Source organism: Salmo trutta, chromosome 10, assembly GCF_901001165.1.
Source record: "Salmo trutta chromosome 10, fSalTru1.1, whole genome shotgun sequence".
NCBI lineage: Eukaryota > Metazoa > Chordata > Actinopteri > Salmoniformes > Salmonidae > Salmo > Salmo trutta.
In genome coordinates, this window is record NC_042966.1 from 25,246,192 (window position 1) to 25,261,793 (window position 15,602).

A 15,602-nucleotide genomic window follows, 5' to 3' on the forward strand; every position below is an offset into this window, starting at 1 on the left:
GGGTAGAATCTACGGGGTAGACATTTATTCATTATGGTCACAATGCATGTTACTAAGGCAAAGGGAAGATTAAAACAGCTTGGGAGCTTTCATTCTACTAGCCCAATTAGAGGGGTCCAGACACTGAAGATGGCAAACTGGGTCCGACAGAAAAAAACTGGGGTTTTGTCATGGTAAACATTCGGGGCCAGCCATCTCCATACCATATCTCTGTCCCAAATGGCACAATATTCTCTATATAGTGCCCAATATAGTGCCCTACTTGGTAGTACACTATAGAGGGAATATGATGCCATTTGTGACAGAGATCATACCATGTGTTATTTTCTCCTCCTTAAAAAGGAATCTGTTTTTTCTATACTACTTCACCCTAATATATCTGTTGGCTGTCATACCGTACATAATGTTCTATTGCATTATAATCTAGAAATGTGCTAGAGGGTATGATAAGATTATTTTGTTCTCACTCTCCTGTGTCTTGAGGAAAAAATAACACTGTGGTTCCCTGGAATTATAAGAATAGCTAATTAACCGACATGTGCAGACGTTCATTTTTCTCTGATATAAATCATAAAACATCACAACACTTGGAGCTAAAAAGCTGAGTACTTTTACACCGCAGACGTCTAAGCCGATAAGAAAAAAGATCTAACAATGCACAGAGGAAATGAGAATTAGACTTCCATTTATCCAGACAGTAAGTTTGGATTAGGTTTACCCCAGTGTTTGGTTAGGATGGAGCGGGTCGATCCAGTTACCAAACCACAAATATCACTTCATAGGAGAGAGCCCGAGAGAGAGCCAGAGGGAGAGCCATAGAGGGCCGTGGCCAGGGGAGCTAGGGGAGCCAAGCCCCCCCAATAGGGGGGACAACTGAGCAAGGGGGCGATGGGGGGGGACACCCCAGGAGGGCTCTCCTATTCCAGCTCAAACACAGACTATTTAAGAAAGAAATAATAAAAATGCCTAACCCTGTTAAGTGTTAAGGGCAAGTATTCTCATAACATTCAGATTGGAGCGTGAGTGGAATTTGAGCGCTAAATAGGTTCAGGATGTGCTGGTCTAGCATCGAGGCTGGCTTAACTTTCCAGTCAGTCAGTCAGTCAGTCAGTACAGTGCCTGCAGCAAGACTAGATTGCCTTCCTGAGCCACCCTAAAAACATAGGCGGTGTAAAATGGCAAGAATGTTCCTTGATATAAGGAGGTGATTGTTTCATTACTCTCTCCCAGTGTCTCTCTCTTTCTCACTTTTCTCTCCTCTCTTTCTCTGTCTCCCTTTCTCTCTCTCTTTATCTCTCTCTTTCTCTCTCTCTTTCTCTCTCTTTCTCTCTCTCTTTCTTTCTCTCTCTCTTTATCTCTCTCTTTCTCTCTCCCTTTCTCTCTCTCTCTTTCTTTCTCTCTCTCTTTTCTCTCTCCCTTTCTCTCTCTCTTTATCTCTCTCTTTCTCTCTCTCTTTCTCTCTCTCTTTCTCTCTCTCTTTCTTTCTCTCTCTCTTTATCTCTCTCTCTTTCTCCTCTCCCTTTCTCTCTCTCTCTTTCTTTCTCTCTCTCTTTCTCTCTCCCTTTCTCTCTCTCTCTTTCTTTCTCTCTCTCTTTATCTCTCTCTTTCTCTCTCTCTTTCTCTCTCTCTTTCTTTCTCTCTCTCTTTATCTCTCTCTTTATCTCTCCCTTTCTCTCTCTCTTTCTTTCTCTCTCTCTTTCTCTCTCCCTTTCTCTCTCTCTTTCTTTCTCTCTCTCTTTATCTCTCTCTTTCTCTCTCTCTTTCTCTCTCTCTTTCTTTCTCTCTCTCTTTATCTCTCTCTTTCTCTCTCCCTTTCTCTCTCTCTTTCTTTCTCTCTCTCTTTATCTCTCTCTTTCTCTCTCTCTTTCTCTCTCTCCCTGTCTCCCCCCCCCCCCTCAGAGGTAGTAAAGGCAGGAAAAAAGGCTGGCAGTTGTTTCTTGTTTTCAGTGGTTGGAAGAGTTGTGTGGCGTGTAATTGGTCTTCTCTGGACTCAGGATCTTAAACCGGATCAAACCGGTCTGTTGGTCGCAGGGAGGAGGCAGTGTCTCACACCAAATCTGTTAAATTCATTACCGGAGAATATTATTCAATTAGGGCCACTCTATTAGAGGTTGAATGTTTTCCTGTGTGGAATGTGGGCATAGAAATATTATTCGTAGAATGGGTATCCCCATTCAAGTCAATGGGTCTGTAATGGATGGATTGATGGTGTAGGTTCTATATCGGTGCCAAGATCACATCCAAATATCACTCCGTGGTGCTTCAGTAATTTGCTTTGCGGAGGATTTACACTCTGGTCGTTAGGAGGGTAATTTTGAATCTCAAGGTCGGGCAATTTAGCCAAACAAAATGAAAAGGTAAAAAATTCACAATTTCCCCATTACCGTTTTAGTTAGCTCATGTTTTTGGACAAATTGCAATGGGATGGCCCCCATATCACCATAGTTATCTTGTTTAGGACAAGGAAGGGCAAGAAAGAAACTGCATTCACACTATACAGAACATTATTGTGGGTTCAGTCAGTAATGAGAAACTTTTTCACACTCAAACACACCGAAACAGCATACAGGGTGAATGAGTGCAGCTGGTGGCAGGACCATACTGGCCTGGTGCTGAAACTCTAATGTTGTAAAATAACAGATGAGACTTCATTCAAAAGTCCAGTGTATACAGTGGCTTGAGAATGTATTTACCCCCTTTGGCATTTTTCCTATTTTGTTGCCTTACAACCTGGAATAAAAATTGATTTTTGGTGGGTTTGTATCATTTGATTTACACAACATGCCTATCACTTTGAAGACGCAAAATATTTTTGGTGAAACAAACAAGAAATAAGACAAAAAAATTTAAACTTGAGCGTGCATAACTATTCACCCCCCAAAAGTCAATAAGTTGTAGAGCTACCTTTTGCAGCAATTACAGCTGCAAGTCTCTTGGGGTATGTCTCTATAAGCTTAGCACATCTAGCAACTGGGATATTTGCCCATTCTTCAAGGTAAAACAGCTCCAGCTCCTTCAGGTTGGAGGGGTTCCGCTGGTGTACAGCAGCCTTTAAGTCATACCACAGATTCTCAATTGGATTGAGGTCTGGGCTTTGACTAGGCCATTCCAAGACATTTAAATGTTTCCCCTTAAACCACTCGAGTGTTGCTTTAGCAGTATGCTTAGGGTCATTCTCCTGCTGGAAGGTGAACCTCCGTCCCAGTCTCAAATCTCTGGAAGAATGAAACCGGTTTCCCTTAAGAATTTCCCTGTATTTAGTGCCATCCATCATTCTTTCAATTCTGACCAGTTTCCCAGTTCCTGTCGATGAAAAACATCCCCACAGCATGATGCTGTGGGGATGATGTCCTCGGGGTGATGAGAGGTGTTGGGTTTGTGCCAGACGTAGCGTTTTCCTTGATGCCAAAAAGCTCAATTTTAGCCTCATTTGAACAGAGTACCTTCTTCCATATGTTTGGGGACTCTCCCACATGCCTTCTGGCGAACACCAAACGTGTTTGCTTATTTCTTTCTTTAAGCAATGGCTTTTCTCTGGCCACTCTTCCATAAAGCCCAGCTCTGTGGAGTGCACGGCTTAAAGTGGTCCTATGGATAGATACTCCAATCTCTGCTGTGGAGCTTTGCAGCTCCTTCAGGGTTATCTTTGGTCTCTTTGTTGTCTCTCTGATTAATGTCCTCTTTGCCTGGTCCATGAGTTTTGATGGGCGGCCCTCTCTTGGCAGGTTTGTTGTGAAGCCATATTCTTTCCATTTTTTAATAATGGATTTAATGGTGCTCTGTGGGATGTTCAAAGCTTCCGATATTTTTTTGTAACCCAACTCTGTACTTCTGCACAACTTTGTCCCTGATGTGTTTGGAGAGCTCGTTGATCTTCATGGTACCGCTTGCTTGGTGGTTCCCCTTGCTTAGTGCTGTTGCAGACTCTGGGGCCTTTCAGAACAGTTGTATATATATACTGAGATCATGTGACAGATCATGTGACACAGATTGCACACAGATGAACTTTATTTAACTAATTATGTGACTTCTGAGGGTAATTGGTTGCACCAGATCTTATTTAGGGGCTTCATAGCAAAGGGGGTGAATATATACGTATGCAAGCACCACTTTTCCAATTTTAATTTTTTTCATTTCACTTCACCAATTTGGACTATTTTGTGTATGAACATTACATGAAATCCAAATAAAAATCTATTTCAATTACAGGTTGTAAGGCAACAACATAGGAAAATGCCAAGGGGGATGAATACTTTTGCAAGGCACTGTACTTTGAGAGAATACATTTGGGAGGAAGGAGTGGATGACGTCTCTCAGCACTGAAATCAGAAATCATCTTGGTGCTACTTCTGAAGAGCATGGAACAGCAAAATCAGAATTCAATAAGCTTCAAGTTCCTCTGTGTCCACAACGCTTAGGACCTACCATAGTCAAAACACCAACACAGTTGTGAAGAGGGCACAACAATGCCTCTTCCCCCTCAGTAGACTGAAAATGTTTGTCATTGGCCCTCAGATCCTCAAAAAGTTCTACAGCTACAGCATTGAGAACATCTTGACTGGCTGCGTCACCGCTTGGTATGGCATCTGCTTAGCATCCGACCACAAGGCACTACAGAGGGTAGTCCGTATGGCCCAGTACATCACTGGCGTTGAACTCCCTGCCATCCAGGACCTCTATACCAGGCGGTGTCAAAGGAAGGCCTTAAAAATTCTCAAAGACTCCAGCCACCCAAGACATAGACTGTTCTATCTGCTACCACACGTCAGACAGTAGCTGAGTGCTAAGTCTGGAATCAACAGGACCCTGAACAGCTTCTATCCCCCAAGCCACAAGACTGATAAATAGTTAACCAAATAGCTACCTGGTCTCTCCATTGACCCTTTTTGCACTAGCTATTTTTGACTCTATGCACACACACTGGTCTCTACCCACACACTTACACATACATACCCTGACACTCCAACACATACACACATTAACACACACACACACACACACACACACACACACACACACAGAAACACACAATCACTTATGGCACTGTACACACAGACACACATTCGCCACACACACTTCCACACTCATCACGTACGCTGTTGTTACTGTCTATTATCTACCCTGTTGCCTTGTCACTTTATCCCTACCTATATGTACATACAGTACCTACCTCAATTGCCTGGTACCTTTTACATTGACTCGTTACTGGTACCCTGTGCATATCGTTAAGTTATCATTGTGTCTTACCATTTTTTCTATTATTATTATTCATCTTTTATTGTATTCTGCATTGCTGGGAAAGGCCCGTAAGTAAGCATTTCACTGTTAGTCTACACCTGTTGTTTACGAAGCATGTGACGATAAAAATGTGATTTGATTTGATGTAAAAATGTTTGTGTTATGTTTGTTCAATGTGGAAAACTAATAACCAGGTGGAGAAAGAAGAGGAGAAGGAGCAAGATGGGTAGAGCTAACCCATCTGGCGCAGGCAGTCCCTGGGCTGAGGGAAGCCAATGAGGGGGGCGAGAGAGGGGCATTGCAGCGCTGCGAGGGGTTGGGAGGGGGGCAGATGGCCCCGGTGGGTTAGGGTTAGGGTTAGCCCCGGTGGTAAGGCAGGAGCCACACAATTTCACGGCGTATTTTCTGCAGATGTGTCTGTGGTAACTGGAGCGAGGGGGGCATTGGGCAACTGACAGGCCTGATGGATAGCCCTGGATAGCCCTGCAGCAGCCCCACTGAGAGGGACCAGGGGGGATCGGGCCGTCTCTACACATCAAAACCCTATGGCTGAGCCCAAATGGCACCCTATGGGCGTTGGTCAAAAGTAGTGCACTATATACGCAATAGGGTGCCATTTGGGAAAAAGACGGAGTCCACACTCCGGACCCACTTCTGGTTACAGGGGCAGAAAAAACTGCCTAGATATGAAAACAACACGTAACAGTAAGCCTTGCCTTCTTATCTTCTGTCTACCCATGACTGTCTACTCTGAGACTGGCAGTGTAGGAAAACAAACATGTTTGGGAGAGCCAAGGAGACATTCATAACGTTTAAAGGATTAGACTGTGTATGTGTGTGCGCCAATGTGCAAGCGCATTGGTGTGTGTGCATGTGTGTGTACCAACATGTGTGTGTATGGGTGTGTGTGTGTGCTGGATGCACAGACTGAGAACAAGTAGACACAGCTGTCCAGGGAGTGTGTGTTCTGAAAGATGGCCCCTACTCCTTCCAGCTCTGTGTCTGTCAGCTTTATGTCTCCAGAGTACATTGCTTTATCAATCCATTGATCAACTCTTAACAGGTCATAAATACACAGATGAAGGCAGAACAACAAGCCTGTTTAAATGTTTTAATCGACAACTAGTAAATCGCAAAGGAATAAAGATGTTTCTACTTGTCAGACCTATAGTGGACCTAAGGAAAGTTTATCCAGTCAGTGATGAAACATTTTATAAAACTGAATGGTCGGGAGAAAATATTAGATATTGCCATGAAATTTAATATATTATCATTACATTATTTATTTAATCTGACTTTGAAAAAGTTAAGCCAACTTGGCAACTTTAGGAAAACTAATAAGCCTGTCAAGTGGAGGTAGAAAATGAAGGTACACATGAACGATTTCCCATTCACCTAATGCACCATGCAATCTCTCATGAATGGTGTGGAATTTCCCCTAGGATCAGCCAATAACATGCTTGCGATGCATGATCAATGTGATTCATTGGTTGTTGAAAATTAAACAGATGTTTTGTAACCCGAAACATTTGTCTTGCTCAACACTTCCGAAACATGCCAGTTTTTTTTATCTGGTTCAAATCTGAGAACCTGTGTTTTAGGAACAATTGGGAATATTACATCACAAAATAATTGTTTCCCAGAAATACATGAAGACGTTAATTGATTTGCACTCAATCATCACTAATATGATTTATGACTCTGTACAACAGTCAATATAATGTCTCTATAGGGAGTCATTCAACCAAATTATATTGTAACTGAAGTGAACATATTGCAATTTATGAGCAACTTACGTTCAACATTTACATCAGAAAGAAATGAATTACAAACAACCACATGGGCAAAAGCAATGAGTAAATTCAGTGCTGACTGATCCATATTATGAATTTCATGGATAGCTATACATTTGTATATTAGTTGGTGGTTGTTGTTGTTGTTGTCACTTGATTCTAACTATGACCTTTATAGATAGACAGAAGACTAGACATTGACATTAGGCTTCTGTCCATACGATTAGTAGACCAGTAGGCATATCATTAGTTCACATAGAGCAACTGTAAGACCCAGTCTCAGAGATGATAAGATAGAATAGCCCCTATAAACCCTCCATGTGCCCACTCCCGCCCCCCACCCAGTCTCCCCTCCAGCAGGAGGGCTAATCGGCCTTGCCAGGACCAGGGGAGGTGAGGAGAGGTGGGGGACGGAGATGTCTGAGGGTGGAGGGCAACCAGACGGCAGACAGCCAGCCAGGCCAGACCACCATATAATCCCACAGGGAGGGCGGGAGGAAGAGAGGGAAGGAGGGAGGGAGAGGGAGAGCGAGAGAAAGAGGATGCCTGACCAAACCACAGATTAGATAACCAGGAAGAGGCCTATACAGCAGAGATGAACAAGAGCTCTTAGATGGAGAGAGAGATGGAGGGATGAAGGGGGAGAGGATAAGGTAGATAGAGCAAGAGAGGGGGGTCTGGTGAGGATAAGTGAGTAGGGTAAGGAAAAAGGCAGAGCGTGTCATGTCAGGTGAAATAAAGAGGATAAGAAGAGGATAGAGAATCCAGTCACTAAGTTAAAAGGTCTGAATGAGGAATTCAAGCTAAATTGTCCATGTTTATCTTAATACCCTTGCTTAAAGTTCCATAACGGGGCCAGGAAAGAGTTAGACCTGGGAGGAGGCGATGGGAGGTCTGATCTAAGATTAAGAGATTGTAGAGTAAAGCTCCAGACAATATGTGATTACATAAGTGCCTTCAGACTTACTGCATCCAGATTGACTGATTAGGGGTTCTTGATAATTGAATGCTGGTTCCTAATTCCTGTATAATAAAATCACAAGTAATTTTGTGCTTATTTCAAACATGTATTGGAGTGAGTTTTCTGCTGTTGAAGTACTAACATACAGTATTGCCACAAGCAAGGTGCAAAAGAGTGAGAAGAACACTGACTCCCATTAAGAAGGAACTAAGCTATGGCTGTAAGTATTACTGTGTGTGTGTGTGTGTGTGTGTGTGTGTGTGTGTGTGTGTGTGTGTGTGTGTGTGTGTGTGTGTGTGTGTGTGTGTGTGTGTGTGTGTGTGTGTGTGTGTCTTTGTGTCAGTGAGGGAGAACATGAGAGCGTCTGTCCCTCTGTTTTTTCCATCTGTCCATTCTGTGATCTCAGAGGGAGCACTAAGAGCATGTTGGTCTGTAGGCATGTGTGTATGAAGTCCTTGGGCTGCGTTTCCACTAAGTTAACATATGTAATTGTTTTAAGATTGGTCATACTAAGGATCATTTAGCTATTTAATTTAGAAATGTAGGTCCCCTCTAGGTATTTAAAAAAAAAATGTTTAGGAAACATTCAATTTGGCCTTACTGCTATTAGTCCATAGAAACGCATTGAATAACAGCTTCATACATTGAAAAACAGATCCATACATTGAATAACAGCTTCATACATTGAAAAACAGATCCATACATTGAATAACAGCTTCATACATTGAAAAACAGATCCATACATTGAATAACAGATTCATACATTGAATAACAGATTCATACATTGAATAACCGATTCATACATGGAAAAACAGACAGTGAAAATAGAAATCAAAAGGAAGAATGTTTTGAAGTGTCTTATATACAACTAGCATTCACAGTCTCACGTCACAATTAGACGCTCATCCATGTTTCTCAAACAACACATTTTGAAGTTGTTGCAAACGTAAAATTTAGAAGTGTTGAAGGTTAAGTTTAGGCAATAACTCCGATTTCTTAAGGTTAGGCATTAACTCCAAATGGTTAAGGTAAGAGTTAAGGTTTGGAATAGGATTAAAACCAACATCTCTAAAACAACTTTCTATTGCGGAATTTGAACATGCTACATTTGGAATCAGAGGCAGATGCTTACACCCATCCTCCATCCCTGTCCACAATGCCCAGCAAAACCGAAACCTGCTTGTTGCTCCTTTTGGCCGGTTTCCACCTCCTCTCCCGACATCCTCAGACAAGGATAGAATACTCGAATACTAACTTATCAAGGCTGCCTATATCTTAGAGAAATAAGAAAGCTCAGGAAAAACAGGAAAGAAAGTTTTACTCAGGATTTACACGTATACCTTTTACGTGGTAATGTCCTATTCACTACTATTCATTTTTCGGCCCGGTACCGGGTAACCGTCAGGTGACTCCCGTGACACTTGTGGGGGTAGTGCAAAACAGAGGACACCATCGTGTTCAGGAGAGTCTCATCTTTCCATAGAGGTGTCATACTCATTTGTAGCCCAAACCGCTACAGATGTGTTTGTGAGAAGACAGATTTTCACAAAGGCTGACATCAGCGGATGCGTTGGATAGTGACGCAACCCATGCAAAAAACTGGATCTCTCTAGCTTAAACAGATAATTAGATTCCCGAGTATTCGACTCAAATAACTATGTGTAATTGGCATTTTTGTTCTGCCCATAGGCACCCAAAGGTCTATAGACCCCAGATGGTTCTTCCTGCTCAAGGCAGATTGTGACAGGATAGGAAGTCTTAACAAGATCTCACAGTTTTACAAATTTCACTTCAGATTCTGTCGTTATAATCTTGTTTCTCTGAACGTCAAATTTCAAAGTTCGTCATAACGTTACATTTCAAAGTGTTTTTGACACCCTGAGTTGTCTCCTCCTGCTCAGCAATGTTCAATTTCTCCAAATGTTAAATGTCAAAGTTAAGGGTTAAGGGTTAGGATAGGGTTAAAACTTTAAGGAATAGATCAGCTCAAGCTTTAACCAGCGATAGCGGACACCCTCATAGCACTTGCATCGTTGAATCATTAAATCAGTGAGCAGCTGCTCTTAAAATAATATTAATGAAGACTAACCTGCCCCCCTCGCGTTAGAAGTTTGAAGTTTAGAATGAGAATGTGTGGGCTATATAGAAATAATTACTCTAAAATTGAAAAAATCATTAGGTAGAAAAATTAGGATTTCTATCATCTTTTAATTTGTCACATGCGCCGAATACAACAGATGTAGACTTAACTGTGAAATACTTGCTTACGAGCCCAATGATGCAGAGTTATTTGTATGTGTGTTTGTGTTATGTCGAAATGTGTGTGTGCATATGTGTGTTTTTGTTGTTGGTATGCTGTCTGTGTTATGTGTGTGTGTGTGTGTGTGCGTGCGTGTGTAGTGTATGTGAATGAGTGTGTGAGAGTGTATATAGTATGTTTACAGTACATACAGTGCCTTCAGAATGTATTCAGAACCCTTGACTTTTTCCACATTTTGTTACGTTACAGCCTTATTAAAAAATGGATAAAATAAAAAAACTCCTCATCAATCTACACACAATACAGCATAATGACAAAGCAAAAACAGGTTTTTAGAAATCTTTGCAAATGGATTACAAAAAACCCCAGAAATACCTTATTTACATAAGTATTCAGACCCTTTGCTATGAGACTCGAAATTGAGCTCAGATGCATCCTGTTTCCATTGATCATCCTTGAGAGGTTTCTACAACTTGATTGGAGTCCACTTGTGGTAAATTCAATTGATTGGATAAGAAGTTTGGAATCACCAAGACTCTTCCTAGAGCTGGCCGCCCAGCCAAACTGAGAAATCGGGGGAAAAGGGCCTTGGTCAGGGAGGTGACCAATAGCCTGATGGTCACTCTGAGCGAGCTCCAGAGTTCCTCTGTGGAGATGGAAGAACCTTCCAGAAGGACAACCATCTCTGCAGCACTCCACCAATCAGGCCTTTATGGTAGTGGCCAGAAGGAAGCCACTCCTTAGTAGCCCGCTTGCCTTTGCCAAAAGGCACCTAAAGTCTCTTCGACCATGAGAAACAAGATTCTCTGGTCTGATGAAACCAAGATTGAACTCTTTGGCCTGAATGTCAAGCATCACATCTGGAGGAAACCTGGCACCATTCCTACGGTGAAACATGGTGGTGGCAGCATCATGCTGTGGGGATGTTTTTCAGCGGCAGGACTGGGAGACTAGTCAGGGTTGAGGGAAAGATGAACGGATTAAAGTACAGAGAGATACTTGATGAAAACCTGCTCCAGAGCTCCTGGGACAAGTCTCTGAATGTCCTTGAATGCCTAAGCCAAAAAATAGCTATGCAGCGACCCTCCCCATCCAACATGAGAGCTTGAGAGGATCTGCAGAGAAGAATGGGAGAAACTCCCCAAATACAGGTGTGCCAAGCGTCATACCCAAGAAGACTGTAATCACTGCCAAATGTCCTTCAACAGAGTACTGAGTAAAGGGTCTGAATACTTATGTAAATGTGATATTTAAATTTTTTTATGTATATAAATCTCTAAAAAACCTATTGTTGCTTTGTAATTATGGGGTATTGTGTGTAGATTGATAAAACTGTAAATAAAAATGTAATCAATTTTAGTATTATTCTGTACCATAACAACATTTTGTAAAAAAACAAGGGGTCTGAAAACTTTCCGAATGCACTGTATAAGAGGGATGGTGATAGAGGAGGCAGTAGACAGGCCTTCACTGGAAATACACTTTGGCTTCTCTGTCCGTTTCTGTTTCTGTTCCTGCATGAACTGGATTCAATTAAAGCCCATACAATACATGGTCACAGTGTAGCAGACACCTGCTCTGATTTATACTTTTCTGTTCTGCATGCAAGTGTGTGTGTGTGTGTGTGTGTGTGTGTGTGTGTGTGTGTGTGTGTGTGTGTGTGTGTGTGTGTGTGTGTGTGTGTGTGTGTGTGTGTGTGTGTGTGTGTGTGTGTGTTAAAGTGCTTTTCTCTTGGTCAGTTCCTTCCTGGGAGTAATGCTTTACATATGGCCCGTCTACAGACTCAAGATGTGTCAGTGTCTAAGCATGTGCGTATCGATGTGTGTCTGTGAGTGCGTGCGTGCGTGTGTAGATATGTTCCCTCTTTGATAATCAGTCTTGGTATATGGCAACAATAAAGGTTTATTTTCGTATCATTGCTAAATAATTCCAATGTTCATTTGATCACCATTTACAAAAGTTGATAAGCTTGTAAGACTCAACACTAAACTAAACGCATTGAGGAAATCTGTGTGGCCTGCTGTAAATAAGCTATGGTGTAATAAGGCTTTATCTAATAGGAAGTAGAGACCCATTAAAGGGAAATAGTTTAACTGCACTTTAAATCAGGAGGATTATGGACCATATGTGAAGTTCACTAATCTTATTTGGAGAAGAGCCTGAAGCAGCTCAATGTGTCGGCATGTTTTACATTAGCATAATCAAGTGGCTTCACCGAAGAGATGAGATACGCACGCAGTATGTACTGTATGGCAACCATGGTAACACAGAGCACAGAAAGAGCTCCCCCCAGTCTCTCTCTCTGTCTCTCTCCCTGTCTCTCCCGCTCTGTCTCTCCCTCTCTGTATCTCCCTCTCTGTCTCTCTCTCTGTCTCTCTTTGTGTCCTTGTCTCTCTCCATTTGTCGCTCTCCATTTGTCGCTCTCTCTCTGTGTCTCTGTCTCTCTCAATTCAATTCAATTCAAGGGATTTATTGGAATGGGAAGAATATGTTAACATTTCCAAAGCAAGTGAAGTAGATAATACACAAAAATGAACAGTAAACATCACACTCACAAAAGTTCCAAAATAAAGCCATTTCAAACGTCATATTATGTCTATATACAGTGTTGTAACGATTTACAAATAGTTAAAGTACAAAAGGGAAAATAATTAAACATAAATATGGGTGGTATTTACAATTGTGTTTGTTCTTCACTGGTTGACCTTTTCTTGTGGCAACAGGTCACAAATATTGATGCTGTGATGGCACACTGCTCAGTAGATATGGGAGTTTATCAAAATTGGGTTTGTTTTCGAATTCTTTGTGGATCTGTGTAATCTGAGGGAAACATGTGTCTCTAATATCGTCATACATTTGGCATGAGGTTAGTGCAGCTCAGTTGCCACCTAATTTTGTGGGCAGTATGCACATAGGCTGTCTTCTCTTGAGAGCCAGGTCTGCCTATGGCAGCCTTTCTCAATAGCAAGGCTATGCTCTGTAGATCTGTAGATCGTCAAAGCTTTCCTTAAGTTTGGGTCAGTCATATTGGTCAGGTATTCTGCCACGGTGTACTCTCTGTTTAGGGCCAAATAGCATTCTAGCATTCCAGTTTACTCTTTTTTTTATTCTTTCGAATGTGTCAAGTAATTATCGTTTTGTTTTCTCATGATTTGGTGGGTGTAATTGTGTTGCTGTCCTGGGACTCTGTGGGGTCTGTTTGTGTTTGTGAACAGAGCCCCAGGACCAGCTTGCTTAGGGGACTCTTCTGTAGGTGATGGCTTTGTTATGGAAGGTTTGGGAATTGCTTCCTTTTAGGTGGTTGTAGAATTTAATGGCTATTTCCTGGATTTTGATAATTAGCGGGTTTTGGCCAAATTCTGCTCTGCATGCATTATTTGGTGTTTTACGTTGTACCCAGAGGATATTTTTGCAGAATTCTGCATGCAGAGTCTCAATTTGGTGTTTGTCCCATTTTGTGAATTCTTGGTTGGTGTGTGGACCCCCAGACCGCACAACCATAAAGGCAATTGGTTCTACAGTATAACTGACTCAAGTATTTTTTGCCAGATCCTAATTGGTATGTTGAATTTTATGTTCCTTTTGATGGCATAGAATGCCCTTCTTGCCTTGTCACTCAGATCGTTCACAGCTTTGTGGAAGTTACCTGTGGCGCTGACGTTCAGGCCGACTTATGTATAGCTTTTTGTGTGCTCTAGGGCAACGGTGTCTAGATGGAATTTATATTTGTGGTCCTGGCAACTGGACCTTTTTTGGCACACCATTATTTTGGTCTTACTGAGATTTACTGTCAGGGCCCAGATCTGACAGAATCTGTGCAGAAGATCTAGGTGCTGCTATAGGCCCTCCTTGGTTGGTGACAGAAGAACCAGATCATCAGCAAACAGTAGACATTTGACTTCAGATTCTAGTAGGGTGAGGCCGGGTGATGTAGACTCTTTTAGTGCCCTCGCCAATTCGTTGATATATATGTTAAAGAGGGTGGGGCTTAAGCTGCAACCCTGTCTCACCCCACGGCCCTGTGGAAAGAAATGTGTGAGTTTTTTGCCAATTTTAACCACGCACTTGTTGTTTGTGTAGAAGGATTTTATAATGTTGTATGTTTTTCTCCCAACACCACTTTCCATTGATTTGTACAGCAGACCCTCATGCCAAATTGAGTGAAATGCTTTTTTGAAATCAACAAAGCATGAGAAAACTTTGCCTTTGTTTTGGTTTGTTTGTTTGTCGATTAGGTATGCAGGGTGAATACATGGTCTGTCAAACGGTAATTTGGTAAAAAGCCAATTTGACATTTGCTCAGTACATTGTTTTCACTGAGGAAATGTATGTGTCTGCTGTTAATGATAATGCAGAGGATTTTCCCAATGTTACTGTTAACACATATCCCATGGTAGTTTTGGGGGTCAAATTTGTCTCCACTTTTGTGGATTGGGGTGATCAGTCCTTGGTTCCAAATATTGGGCAAGATGCCAGAGCTAAGGATGATGTTAAAGAGTATAAGTATAGCCAATTGGAATTTGTTGTCTGTATATTTTGTAATTTCATTGAGTATACCATCAACACCACAGGCCTTTTGGTGTTGTTTGTATTTTGTCCTGTAGTTCATTCAATGTAATTGAAGAATCCAGTGGGTTCTGGTATTCTTTAATAGTTTATTCTAAGATTTGTATTTGATCATGTATATGTTTTTTCTGTTTTTTTCTTTGTTATAGAGCCAAAAAGATTGGAGAAGTGGTCAATCCATTTGGATAGATAATTCTTCGTGTTGTTGTTTGTTTAGTGTTTTCCAATTTTCCCAGAAGTGGTTTTAAAGTCTATGGATTCTTCAATTACATTGAGCTGATTTCTGACATGCTGTTCCATCTTTTTCCGTAGTGTATTTCTGTATTATTTTAGTGATTCACCATAGTGAAGGCGTAGACTCAGGTTTTCTGGGTCTCTATGTTTTTGGTTGTATAGGTTTCTCAATTTCTTTCTTAGATTTTTGTATTCTTCATCAAACCATTTGTCATTGTTGCTCATTTTCTTTGGTTTTCTGTTTGACATTTTTAGGTTTGATAGGGAAGCTGAGAGGTCATATACTGTTTAGGTTTTCTACTGCCAAGTTTACACCTTCACTATTACAGAGGAACGTTTTGTCCAGGAAGTTGTCTAGAAGGGTTTGAATTTGTTGTTGCCTAATTGTTTTTTGGTAGGTTTCCACACTACATTCCTTACATCTATAGCATTTCTTAATATTACTCAGTTCCTTTGGCTTTGATGCCTCATGATTAAGTAAATGCTTTGTTCAAGTAAGGTGAGGGTGTCAGGTTCTTGTCTGGTTCTGGCATTTAGGTCGCCACAGACT